This window comes from Rhinopithecus roxellana, chromosome 3 (genome assembly GCF_007565055.1).
Source record: "Rhinopithecus roxellana isolate Shanxi Qingling chromosome 3, ASM756505v1, whole genome shotgun sequence".
NCBI lineage: Eukaryota > Metazoa > Chordata > Mammalia > Primates > Cercopithecidae > Rhinopithecus > Rhinopithecus roxellana.
Window position 1 is genome coordinate 96,940,186 of NC_044551.1, and position 13,549 is coordinate 96,953,734.

The window sequence follows — 13,549 nt, forward strand, 5'->3', positions numbered from 1 at the left end:
TACTTTAAAAATATATCAAAATGAATACAATTTCTATAAGTATGGATTCTTTACTTACAGGTATGTTTCCTTACAGAACAAAGAGAATGTGAAAAAAGAATATGGTCATAAATCTGTAAAATGTGCATTTGGCCAACCAATATTTATTTTATTTATTATTAATTATTTTAGAGAGGGGAGTCTCACACTGTCACCTAGGCTGGAGTGCAGTGGCATGATGATAACTCACTGCAAACTCCTGGGCTAAAGTGATCCTCTTGCCTTAGCCTCCCAAGTAGCTAGGACAGCAGGTGTGTGCCACTGCTCCTAGCTAATTTGTTGTTGTTTTTTGTAGAGATGGGGGTCTCACTATGTTTCCTAAGCTGGTTTTGAACTCTTGGCCTCAAGCGATCCTCCCACCCTGGCTTCCCAAAGTGCTGGAATCACAGGCATGAGCCACCGTGTCTGGCCCCGATATTTATTTTATAGAAAGTTCCCTTGTTGCTTCATATTTTTTTATAGCTGGAATAATAAATATGACTCAATGTAACTTCTTTAGTTTGTTTAGTTATTTTATAAGTATACATTGGAATGTACCAAATGAATGCATGAGAATGAGTATAATACACAGTCAATAAGGAAGAAAATAAATTTGAATTTAAGCTTAGATACTATTCCTTGGTCACTTTTGACTCAGCAAAAGTGAAGTATGAAGGAAAAACATTTTTATTTAATGTATTCATTAAATATAGTTGGGGTTAGAGAAATTCTTCTTCTTCCACCAAAAGCCACTTTGAACCTCTCTTCTGGTGTGTAAGCTCCATTTTATCAACTGTAACTTTAAAATACAAGTTCTGTTGTTATGAATACATTCAGCACCCATGAAGATGCTTTGTTTTTCCCTATGACAGATATTCCTTGTTAAAAAAACCCTTGGCTTGTTTTTATGTCTCCAAACTCTACCCTTGTACATGAAGAGGAAAGGGAAAAGGAAAGTTGAAATAGTTTGATCTTTATTTTCACAATAAAATTATCTTGGGTTCTAAGAAGCACAAAGCAACTTTGCAATATTATTGCCTGAATAAAAAGCAACGTTGTCCATATTTTGTGCAAATGGGAAGTGAGTCCAGGCATTCACAGTGCATATCCAGTGAGTTGACCAGAGCAGGACCCATAAGGAATTTGCCTGGGAGCAGCGACGGCGTCATGCTGGCCGACCACGGCAACCTTTAAACCTGTGGTGGTAAAACTCAGGGTTTGGGATCTGCTGCATGGAAAGGAAAATTTTAAACTAGCCTCTTTCATCTTGATTGAGGGTGGAAACATAAACGGGAGTGTTTTTGCTTGAACCTCTTGAAACCAGTTTCTTGGAAAGTAATACTTAAGTGTTTTCTTAAAACTTCATTTGCAATTGAAAATGCAAACTGTAGGGCTCATTAGTTTGTCCATGGGTGGTCTTCAGAGGCTGGACCAAGGCTGGGTGTTTGGGTGTTAGCCTGTGTGAGCTGACTGAGGTATGGGAAGGCCTAGACACATTGTTTTTGGGGAAACTTAAAAATAAATGAGTCCCATGATTTGTCTGCTTTTACCTCCCTTTGGCCCTAGAACATTTCGCTCTGGTGTTAGTCTGTTTTGCATTGTTATACAGGAATATCTGAGCCTGGGTAATTGGTAAAGAAAATAGTTTTATTTTGGTTCACGGTTCACAGGCTTTATAAGAAGCCTTATGCTTCTGGCAAGGGCCTTAGGAAGCTTACAATCATGGTAGAAGGTGAAGGGGGAGCAGGCATGTCACACGATGAGAGAGCAAGAGAGATGCCAGGCTCTTTTAAACAACCAGCTCTTGCATGAACTAACAGAGTGAGAAATTACTTATTACCATGGGGAGGGCACCAAGCCATTTATGAGAGATACACTCCCATGACCCAAACACCAGGCTCCATCTCCAACTTTGGGACTCACATTTCAATATGAGATTTGGAGGGGACAAACATTCAAATCCTGTTAGCTACACAGTGTCCCAGTGAGGCCACATTGGACAGATTCACAAGCTGGAGAAGCCCCTGCTCAGCAAGGATGGGCTCACCATCACCTCTGAACACTACACAATTAGCATTTTGCTGACATGCCCAGCCAATGTGAGCAGCTCTTTATTTATGGGTGAAAAACTGCCAATCACTGGGGATTAGGTGGAGAAGTCTCATTTCTACTGTCAACCTCATTTCTTCTTCTTCTTCTTTTTTTTTTTGAGGCAGAATCTTACTCTGTCGCCCGGGCTGGAGTGCAGTGGAACGATCTTGGCTCACTGCAACTTCCGCCTCCTGAGTTAAAACAATTCTCTTGCCTCAGCCTCCTGAGTAGCTGGGGTTACAGGCACGCACCACCAAACCTGGTTAATTTTTGTATTTTAGTAGAGACAGTTTTACCATGCTGCCCAGGCTGGTCTCGAACTCCTGATCTTGTGAGCCACCTGCCTCGGCCTCCCAAAGTGCTGGGATTATAAGCATGAACCACTGTGCCCAGCCCTCATTTCTATTATCAAATTGGAATCAACCTTTTTGATTATGAAAGATTCATTTTACATTGTGATTTAGAACACAACTGCAGTCATGTGTGTGCAAACATGCTTGTACATTTAAAGTTTCACAGACCAGTTCTCTCCTGTTTACCTGTGATTTGCTCTGGTATTTCTCATCCTATCCTATTCAATCCATCCCATCCTACCCTATCCTATGCATCCTCTCCTATCCAATCCATTTTCTCCTTCTCTCCTCTCCTCTTCTTCCTTCCTTTCTCTCCCCTCCCCTCCTCATTCTATCCTATCCCATCTTATTCATCCCATCCCCTCCCACCCTATCCTATTCTATCTGTATCCAAAGTGCTAGTCATGACTCACTACATTTATATTACAACACTATAATATCTGATGGATCTACTTCCAGAAAATAAAACCAGCAATGGTGCAGCTTCATGAGCACTGGCAGAAAAAGACAGTCTTTGTATGAAACAATCTGCCGCCCGCAGATATACTGATTACTGACAATGTGCCCAGCCCTTTTCCTCCCAAGTGAGAAGGATAAAGAGAAGAGGTAAAGTACACTCCTTCTGTATGATACATATATACACAGGTGTGTGTTTGTGTATGTGTGTGTATACTTACCATGAATAGTCCCCAAACTTGACTTTCCTTTCCCTGAGGTGGGATAGGAAAGAAGAAATCAGTATCAGTTGAATTTGCACAGTACCTGGATTGGTGCTGGGGATAGACTCTTTTTTCAATTCTCACATTTCATCAAAGCTGGTAGTAAACAAAAGCTACTATCAGAGAAGACCTTGAGTAAACTAATTGGTGATCTGAATTAATGTCTTGATATAGCATTAATTTTCTTTCCCTGTCAATTCTGGGAGACATTCTAAAAGCCCTTAGAATGTAAATTAATTGCCTAGCTTTTCCTGTGATGTTAATAGTACTCCCTTGGGCCTTCAAAAGCAATTTTCAAAGGAGAATGGTATTTGTTGCGTAGTTCTGTTTATTTTTGTTTTTCCAGAGTTTGGACTTCTTTATTAAAGGCTGTCAACCTAAGGCTTTGACCACAAAGATTTAGCACCATGTTTTTAAGAAAAAGAAAATCAAAATTGGGGTTAATGAAAGTTAAAAATCTTTGAGACTCCTTGTAGGTCTCTTGTACAGACACTTGTTTTGCAACTGTCTCTTGCCTGGGTGCGCCAGGTCTTTGCAGACCAGCTCGACCAGAGGAAAAACAAAATAAACATTACCAATGGTGGCTGTCATAACCGGCAACCTTTTTTTTTTTTTCCTACCAGACAAACCTCTTTTTTTTCCTCCATTAAAATTTTGTCTGTGTTTGACATTTGAATCACCCTAGAATGTGGAATATTGTTTTTGCTGAAGCTGCTGGATAAGTGTCTCCTACCTACCTTGTCTGGAAAAAGCCCCAGACATCCCCTTCTCATGTACCCTTGGCCTGGGGGCACTGCCCTTCTTGGCCTCCCTGGCTCAGGCATTGGAGCCCACATAGTCACCAGCATGAAATTCAATCCCTATTCTCCGGCACCTGAATAGATAGGAGTTCAGCACATGCTCCAAATAACCCTGGGACCCAGGCTAGGTGAACTGTTAACCTGCAATGGGCCTGCCTAGCCTTCAAAGGTCAGATGACACGAAATGCTCCTCAGTGTTTTAAGATATTAGTCACACAGTAAACAAAAATACAGAGATTCTTGGAGGAGGCAGTGGTTGAAATATTAGAAGCAGACATGTCAGAACAGGAATATCCTGTCATCCTTGCTTTGCCTCATAAACAGGCGGGTACAGAGGCTGGGACATAATTCCTAGGCTGTTCTTATGACTTTATATCTCAAAATACTCAACATCGATTTCTGGGTTTCCCAAAAGTTGGCTCCAACACTTATCTCCTCTTTTCTGTAGATCTAGTCTTTTCAAATACTGGCTCTTTGTACCATGCAAGCATGTTAAAAACCTCTCCCATTTTGGAGGAAGGCCAGGGAGGGGTGGCGTGGGCGAGTAGGGTGTCCAGGATGGTGCCCGGGAGAATCTCTGTGGGAGATATTTTACTGTTACTTCATATTAACTTGAGTGGAAACCAAAAGGGCCCTCTCCTCTTCTCCCCTCTCCTCTTCTCCCCTCTCCTCTTCTCCCCTCTCCTCTTCTCCCTCTCCTCTTCTCCCCTCTCCTCAGGCCTTTCCAGCAGGCGCGATGGCGGAAGCCCCGTGACGGTGGCCATGGCGGCGGCGGAAGTCTCAGGTCCCGCGGCTTTGTCTCTGGGCTGGGCCTTCTTGAGCTACTGGCCCTTTCAGCCCCAGTTGTGGGGTCTCAGCCTGGGCTGGCGACTGACGGGCTTCTCTGGCAGGAAAGGCTGAGGCTGCAAGGTCTCGCAGGAGGCACTGCCCAAACTCCTGGCCAGAGTGACACGGCCCACACCCAGCTGGGCCGAGGCTGCCCAGGAAGCACCCCTGCCAGAGGGGGCGGACCCTGGCCCAGCCCTTCCAGTCCTGGACATTGGGATAGCCTCTTGCGTCATCTTGCTGAGGCATGGGGGCCTGTCACTGGTGCAGACCATGGACTTCTTTTACCCCTTGGTGGAGGATCCCTACATGATGGGGTGCATAGCTTGTGCCAGCGGGCTGAGTGACCTCTAGGCCATGGGCATTACTGAGTGTGACGACATGTTGACGTTACTCAGCCTTAGCCAGAGTATGAGTGAGGAGGAACATGAAAAGATAATGCCACTCATGATCAAAGGCTTTCCGGCGCTACCGAGGAGGGAGGAACTGCAGTGACAGGTGGACAAATGGTGGTCAGCTCTTGGCTTATCATCAGTGGAGTTGCCACTGTGGTATTTCGGCCAAGTGCATTCATAATGCCTAATAATGCTGCTGTTGGGGATGTGCTGGTGTTAACCAAACCCTTAGGAACCCAAGTTGCTGTCAATGCCCACCAATAGCTGGATGATACTGAAAGATGGAATCAGGTGTGATCCTCAGAGAAGAAGTAGAGCTGGCCTATCAGGAAGCCACGCTCAGTATGGCTACCATTAACTGAACTGCTGCTGGATTAATGCACAAATTTAATGCCCATGTGGCCACAGATATCACAGGCTTTGGCATTCCAGGACACTCTCAGAACCTCGTGAAGCAACAAAGAAATGATGTGTCCTTTGTCATTTGTAATCTGCCAGTCATTGCCAAGATGGCTGCCATCAGCAAGGCCAGTGGGCAGTTTGGGCTTCTTCAATTAACCTCAGCTGAAACCTCAGGAGGATTACTGATTTGTCTTCCAAGAGAACAGGTGGCTCACTTTTGTTCTGAAATCAGATCTTCCAAGTACAGAGAGGGTCACCAAGCATGGATTGTTGTCATTGTGGAAAAGGGAAACCAGACAGCCTGGATCATTGAAAAGCCTTGAATTATTGAGGTCCTACTTTGCGGGGCCACTGATGCTGTTCTTGCTCCTGCACATTCCAAGGCATCCTCAGAGCCTAGCTCATGAAATGAAATGGCACAAGTTGTTTAGAGCTTAGGGCCTTTGTAAACAATCACGGACAATTCTCAGGAGCTGATTTAAGAAATTCCCAAAGAAGGCTACCTGCATAGTGGTTGCAGCTGCCCTTTCTAGGTGATCTGAATTATCCCATCAAAAGCTGCCTGTGTGTGCATTCCAAGGCCAGAAGTATTATTTTGAACTTTGTGGGGATATTTGTTCATCTCCTGGGTAGAAGAGGAGCAGAAAAACTTGTTTTCTCTTTCCAAAGTAAGATGAGGCTATTCCAGTTTGAGGGATTTTTTTTTGCATTGGGTTGATTAATTTCTGCACAGGGAGTGAGATTATTTATTAAAATTGCATACACACACAAAAGTAGATTGCACAATGAAAAAAATTTAGATCTGAAGCAAATGAGTTTGGACCAATACCACTGATAAATCTAAGTTGTTATGGGAGATCTTATAATGCAATGTCAAATTCTTTATTAGATTTTTTTTAAGTACTGGCTCTTTCCTGCTCTGGACAAGAATTGAGCAGCTTGTTTAAAGACTGGGGAAGGAGGACCTGCAATCATCTGACTTGGTCTCTGTTAATGACGTCTCTGCCTCTAAACCCCATTAAGGACTGGAAGAGGCAGAAAGAGCCCTAGAGCCCAGGTCTTGGTGGTCATTAAGATGTTAAATCTTGTGCTGAGAATTTCTGGTGATTTAATCAATAAAGAGTAATTTCTAGCTAAAAAACCAAAATTTCAGGCCGGGCGCGGTGGCTCAAGCCTGTAATCCCAGCACTTTGGAAGGCCGAGACGGGCGGATCACGAGGTCAGGAGATCAAGACCATCCTGGCTAACCCGGTGAAACCCCGTCTCTACTAAAAATACAAAAAATTAGCCGGGCGAGGTGGTAGGCGCCTGTAGTCCCAGCTACTCCGGAGGCTGAGGCAGGAGAATGGCGTGAACCCGGGAGGCGGAGCTTGCAGTAAGCTGAGATCCGGCCACTGCACTCCAGCCCGGGCGAAAGAGCAAGACTCCGTCTCAAAAAAAAAAAAAAAAAAAAAAACAAAACAAAACCAAAATTTCCTCCATTTTAGAACACAAAACCCTCCTTTGACTATCCTCCTTTTCCTCCCAACAGTTGCTTCTCTTTCTTTGTCTAGATCTGTATGTCTCAGACTTTGGTGTACATCAGAATCAGCTACAGAACTTATTAAAGCACACATTCCTGAGCCTCATCCTCAGAGTTTCTGATTTGGTAGGTTGGGGTCGGATCCAAGAATGTGCATTTTTTTTTTTTTTTTTGGAGATGGAGTCTGCTCTGTGGCCCAGGCTGGAGTGTAGTGGCCACGATCTCAGCTCACCACAAGCTCTGCCTCCCGGGTTCATGCCATTCTCCTGCCTCAGCCTCCCGAGTAGCTGGGACTACAGGCGCCCACCACCACGCCTGGTTAATTTTTTTGCATTTTTAGTAGAGCCGAGGTTTCACCATGTTAGCCAGGATGGTCTCGATCTCCTGACCTCGTGATCCACCCACCTCGGCCTCCCAAAGTGCTGGGATTACAGGCGTGAGCCACCGTACCCGGCCAAGAACATGCATTTCTAACAAGTTCCTAGGTGATGCTGACGGTTGGGAACCCACTTTGAGAACCACCACTCTAAAGAGCACCCTCTGCATTCATTGGCTTTGCTTGCTCTTTTTCCATTCACTACCCAACCTGCTGTCACCTGTCTGCTGCCCCACACCACTGACCTCCAAAAGTCAAATCCTGTGGAGCTTTGCATCCCGTCTTACTCGAGCCCTCTGCGACATTGGTTCCGTGGCCACGTTGCTCTTTCTTCCTTTGGCTTTCCTGACATCGCTCCTTCCCAATTGTCTCGTTCCTTTCTGGCTGCTCTTTTTGAGTTGCCTTTTCAGGAACCTCTTCTCCTGCCCATGGTGTGTTTCAGTTTTCTTCCAGGTGCTGCTCTTGTCCTCTGCACTTTTCACTCTGTATTCTTCCTGGATGCCTCACCCACGGTACAGCTTTGACTGGCATGCCAGTAACCCTCAGATCAACTTCTCTCCCGCAAAGCTCTCTTCTAGCTCTTCATCTGCATATCCAGACTCATAAAGTTAGACATGTCCCCAGGTGGGCTTGTTATATTTGCCCTCAAATGGCCCACTTGTTTGACTTATCTTCACAATGGGCAACTATTTTACCCCAACCCAGAAATCTGTGTGTCATTCTTACTTTTTTCTCCCTCACTTTTATTCCTGACATTCAATTAATCATCAAGATCTCTCTCATATCTCCTCCTTTCATTTTTCATTGCTAATGCCTCAGTTTCCTACTGTTTGTAGTTCCTGGGTATTAGCTTTCCAGTGTTTCTAGGCACTTTGTAAATACTGAGAATATATAGGGGTCCCTCAAATCAGGTAACATTTCGCTATTCCATAAATTCTGGTTTAGCGATTTGAATCTATATCATTTTATACAATAAGACATTTTATTTTATTATTTTTTTGAGACAAAGTCTCACTGTGTCATGCAGGCTAGAGTGCAGTAGTGCCTTCACAGCTCACTGCAGCCTGAATCTCTGGGGCTCAAGTGATCCTTCTGCCTCAGCCTCCAGAGTAGCTGGGACTGCAGGCACACACCACCATACCCAGCTAATTTTTTTGAAAAATTGTTTTGCAGAGATGGAGTTAGAATCCTGTTGCCCAGGCAGGTTAGAATCCTGGGCTGAGGCAGTCCTCCCACCTCAGCCTCCCAAAGCGCTGTGATTACAAGTGTGAGCCACCGCACCTGGCCAAGAAGAATTTTACTACTAATAAAAGTAATGCGGGAGGCATGCATTCTTAGCTCCATTTAAGATGAGGAAACTGAGGCTCTGAGAAGGTAATTGAGTTAGAAAAAAGTGGAGCCAAGGATACAAACAAGGTCTGCCAAGAGCAAGTTGTGGCAAATGAAAAATGTCTAGCTCCCTCCATGTAGAATTGGAAGAGTATAGTTCCATTATTTTGTTGAAGTGCAGTAAGTTTTAATAAACACAGACATTTCTGTAGTAAAGCATATTCGTATAGTAAAGTGAAAAATGTACAAAAGCAAAATATGATCTGGTGACCCATTTCTATATGCAATTTTTTTTCTCTCTCTCTGTCTCTCTGTATGTGTGTATATGCATGGGTGTGTATATGTAGTTTCATGAAAATTTTAAAACTTTTTATTTGGAAATAATTGTAGATTTTCTGGAACTTGCAAAGATGGTACAGAGAGGCCCTGGGTCCTCTTTATCCAGTGGTTACTGTTTGGACGAACAGAGGCAAGATGGCGCAGTTCCGGGTTCTTCACCGTCAACTTTCCCGCGCCAGGGAAAGACACAGGTGGACTGCGCAGGCGCAACCCGACCTCCGACGGAGAAAAACCGGAACCCGCCTAGCCACGCCTACCGCCTGGCCTGACCCGCCTACCTCCCGCCCACTGCCCTCCCACTCCCACTCCCAGGCCCAGGACATAAAAGCCACTCCCGGCGGGCGCCCGGCGCAACTTCCTCAGCCCCCACTCCTGTCGGGACTGCATTAGGAGCCTCCCCCAAGAGCTCCACCAGGCGACTCCCTTGGCCTCCCCTGCCGGAGACCGAGGGACCTCACCCCTCCTCCACAAAGCTGGCTGACCAAAAAATAAATTTGCAGTTTTGCTCCTAGCCTTGCCTACTCGCTGGTCCTTTGATACTCGCCCTGGTGAGCCTAGAAAGCAAATCAGTTTCCTGGAAAGCAAATCAGTTTCCTGGAAAGCAAATCAGTTACATCTTGTATAACTATAGTACAATATCAAAGCCAGCAAATTGACATTGGTACTATATAAGTAATGCATAGTTCCATGCCATTCTGTCACAGGTGTAGATTTATATGACCACCACCGTAATCAAGATATAGCACTACTCTATCACCACAAAGATCTTCCTCATGCTACCTCTTTATAATCATTTCCTCTTCCCTTCACCATTCCTAACCCCCAGCTACAACTAATCTGTTCTCCATCTCTATAATTTGTCATTTTGAGAATGTTGTATAAATGGAATTTTATGGTATGTGACCTCTTGAGACTGACTTTTTTCCACTCCATAATGTCCTTGCATATAGTTGGGTAATTTTTTAAACCCCTCTTTGCCAATATCTGCCTTTTAGTTGTCTCTCTCTCATTGATTTCAAGATTTATTTATTTACTCTTTGTATGTATGTATGTACGTAGGTATGTATTTATTTTATTTGAGACAGGGTCTTGCTCTGTTGCCCAGGCTGGAATGCAGTGGCACAATCTCGGCTCACTTCTATTTCTGCCTCCTAGGTTCAAGCTATTCTCCTGCCTCAGCCTCCTGAGTAGCTGGGGACTATAGGCATGTGGCACCACGCCTGGCTAATTTTTGTATTTTTTGGTGGAGATGGAGTTTCACCATGTTGCCCAGGCTGGTCTTGACCTCCTGACCTCCAATGATCCACCTGCCTTGGCCTCCCAGAGTGCTGGGATTACAGGCATGAGCCACCATGCCTGGCCACCTTTAGTTTTTACAAGATTAACTAATATGTGTCCTGACATGGATTTTTTTAGGTTTATTCTGTTTAGAATTCACATAGCTTCTTCTTTCTTTAAGTTGTGTCTTTTACCAAACTTGGGAAATTTTTAGTTATTGTATATTTTAATACTTTTTTAGCCCACCTTCTTTCTCGTCTCCTTCTGGGACTCAAATGACATGAGTGTTTGATTTCTTTGTTATAGTCGTATAAGTTCCTGAGTTTGTTCTTTTTTTTTTTTAGTTTTTAGTTTTTTTTTTTTCTGTTGTTCAGATTGAGTAATTTCTATTCTCCTGCCTCAGCTTTCTGAGCAGCTGGGACTACAGGTGTGCACCACCATGCCTGGCTAATTTTTGTATTTTTAGTAGAGACAGGTTTTTGCCATGTTGGCCAGGCTGGTCTTGAACTCCTGACTTCAAGTGATTGGCCTGCCTTGGCCTCTCAAAGTGTTGTGATTACAGGTGTGAGCCACAGTGCCTGGCCAATTTCTGTTGTTCTAGCCTCAACTTCACTGATTCTTTTCTCTGTCCTTTCCCTTCTGCTGTGATGCTCATCTATTGAGATTTTATTTTATTTTTTTGTATATTTTAGTTATAAAATTTATATTTGGTTCTTCTTTACATCTTCTATTTGCTCAGATTTTCTCTTTTTTCATTTGTTTCAAGACAGTTTTCATAATTGTTCATTGAAGCCTTTTTATGATGGCTGCTTTAAAATCTTTATCAGACAATTGCTTTAAAATCTTTATCAGACAATTCCAAAATTATTAGCTTAGTGATGGCATCTGTGGACTGTCTTTTCTTATTTAATATGAGATTTTCCTGGTTCTAGATGTGATAAGTGATTTTGTATTTTACCCTGGCTATTTTGGGTATTACATCTTGAGACTGTAGTTCTTACTTAAATCTTCTGTTTAGCAGGCTTCCTCTGACATGTGCTGCCGGGAAAGAAGTGCACCACCTTGTTACTGCCAGGTGGGGGTGAAAATCTAGTTTCCCCACTTAGTTTCCTTTATGCCTCCAGGGGCAGGACCCCCATTACTACTGGGTGGAGGTGGATTGCAGGCTCCTTGTAGACCTCAGCTGACAACCACTGTGGCTGGGAAGGAGAGGAACGTCTCACTATTGCTCCCCATGCGGCCTCCACTGACACTGTTTGAGGGGTGCTTACCACTAGATGGTGGTGAGATTTCTGGCCTCCCAAACCCTTTTGATAAGCTAGGGAGGAGGAGGAATGCCTTATTACCTCTGGGTGGAAGTGGAAGCCCAAGATCCCCATATGGTCTCCATTGACACCATGAAGGAGGTTTCACTTTGCTGGCGTGGGTAAGAATACTGGCTCCCCACTCAATCATCTTTCCTAATAATGGGATAGAGGAGATAGAGTGAGGTGTGATTGTTACCGCTGGGAGAGAGTGGAATTCCAGGATCCCCTCCTGGCCTTCGCTGATGGAGGAGGAGGTGTGGCTCTATTTTTCTGTGGTGCGTGACTACTGGGGTAGAGTGGCTATTGTCCAAAAGTTTTCTGTCTTGCTATGTTGTACCTTTCCTTGTTCTTTTTTCTTTTCTTTTCTTTTTTTTTTTGAGATGGAGTTTTGCTCTGTTGCCCAGGCTGGGAGTACAGTGGCATGATCTCGCCTCACTGTAACCTCCACCATCCAGGTTCAAGTGATTGTCCTGCCTCAGCCTCCTGAGTTGCTGGGATTACAGGTGTGTGCCACCACACGCCCAGCTAATTTTTGTACTTTTAGTAGAGACGGGGTTTCACCATGTTGGCCAGGCTAGTCTCAAACTCTTGACCTGAAATGATCCACCCTCCTCGGCCTCTCAAAGTGCTGGGATTACAGGCATGAGCCACCACTCCCAGCCATACCTTTTATTGTTCTTTGACTAGAAGCAGTAGCTTCTCCTGGGGGTGTTTTTAGTCTGCACCTGTTACTGTTTTTCCATTGCTGGCTTCTCTGGCACCATGTCTGGGATGACTGAGGCAAAAAGAAAACCCAGGGAACTTGTCACAGTGTGGTCCTCACGGTTCCAGGCCCTTGTCAGTTTGCCTTTGTTTCATACCTTTTAGAGTCTTGTTATGTTTGTTGTATGCATAACATCTGGGGTTTTCAGGTGTACTTTAACTTCATTTGTTTAGATAAAAGGCGGTCGAGCTTTCCTAGGATTGTTCCCGAAAAGCTGCCTACTGATGGTCTGTGAGTGCTAAAGTGTGCTACCACTTCTAAAGGCCCCAGGCCTTCCCAAGTGTCTATTCCTGCATGTCCTACAGACACTTACGCGACAGATCAGCCTCAGGTCCCTTCCTCTGTTTCCACTATTTCAACCAGAGATCCTATCAGTGCTGTCATCTGAGGCCGCGCCTTGGAAGGCCATTTAGATAGAGCCTTCCTCACACAGGCGATTATTCCCCACGTCTAACCTATCTCACTTCCTCAACACCTTTTGAGCTAACCATGTCCTGCCTATATTCCCTTGCTGTATTTGAGCCATTATCATCTCTCACCTGCACTGTTGCCATAACTTCTTAACACATCTCTTTGCATCCGCTTTGTCCCCTCTGAGCCACTCATCCACGGTTCTGAAATGCATCTTTCTAACATGAACCTTTTCAACCCTTCAAGTCTGGCTCTGGGTCTCCCCAAGACCTTTTAGCCAGGGGGCAGAGAACTTGTGATTAGGCCTCCATCTCTAGCCTCACCCTCAGCCACAACCTTCTGGAATATTCCCACACAGTGTCACTGGCTGCAAGCTATCAATCACATCCCCGAAGGCTTTCCCTGGACCATTGCACACTGTTTTTCTTCTGCTGGGAATGCGCTCGCTTACTCTTTCCTCCTTGTCTCCAATCTGATCCTCAAAATGTAATGCATATATTACTTTATTTGGGAAGATTTCTTAGATACTGTACTTCTGTCATTGCACTTAGTATAAGGTATTATAGTTATGTTTATTCAAACATCTAACTCTCCTGGAGACTATTAATTCCCTTCTGAGAG

The 13,549-nt window shown here is 44.4% G+C and overlaps 1 pseudogene; it reads left to right on the forward strand.

Moving 5' to 3' along the window:
- Positions 1-4,257: 4,257 nt before the first annotated feature.
- LOC104670758 lies at positions 4,258-6,010 on the forward strand (annotated as a pseudogene).
- Positions 6,011-13,549: the final 7,539 nt, after the last annotated feature.